The sequence below is a fragment of the Suricata suricatta genome, chromosome 11 (genome assembly GCF_006229205.1).
Source record: "Suricata suricatta isolate VVHF042 chromosome 11, meerkat_22Aug2017_6uvM2_HiC, whole genome shotgun sequence".
NCBI lineage: Eukaryota > Metazoa > Chordata > Mammalia > Carnivora > Herpestidae > Suricata > Suricata suricatta.
This window is the reverse complement of record NC_043710.1, coordinates 53,109,177-53,109,680: the sequence shown is the minus strand read 5'-3', so window position 1 is coordinate 53,109,680 and position 504 is coordinate 53,109,177.

Here is a 504-nt window from a genome sequence, read left to right as displayed (position 1 = left end):
TAGGATGGAATGTTCTAAATATATCTGTTAAATCGATTTGGTCTAGCGTGTCCTTCAAAGCCATTTTTTCTTGTTGATTTTGCTTGGTGATCTGTCCCTTGATATACGTGGGGTGGTAAAGTTCCCAACTATTATTGTATTATTACTGATTATTTCCTGTGTTAATAACCATTTTGTGTCTTAGGTGCTTTCATGTTGGGTGCATAAACATTTACAATTGTTATATGTCCTTGCTGGATTGTCCCATTTATTATTATATAATGTTCTTTGTCTCTTGTTTTAAAGTCTATTTTTTCCAAATATTGCTACTTTAGCTTTTGTCATATCTGTTTGCCTGATAAACGTTACTCCATCTCCTCAATTTTAATTTGCATGTGTCTTTAGGTCTGAAATGAGTCTCTTGTAGGTAGCGTATAGTGGGGGTTGGTCTTGTTTTTGTATCCAACCTGTCACCCTATGTCTTTTGATTGGAGCATGTAGTTCATTTACATTCAAAATAATTAT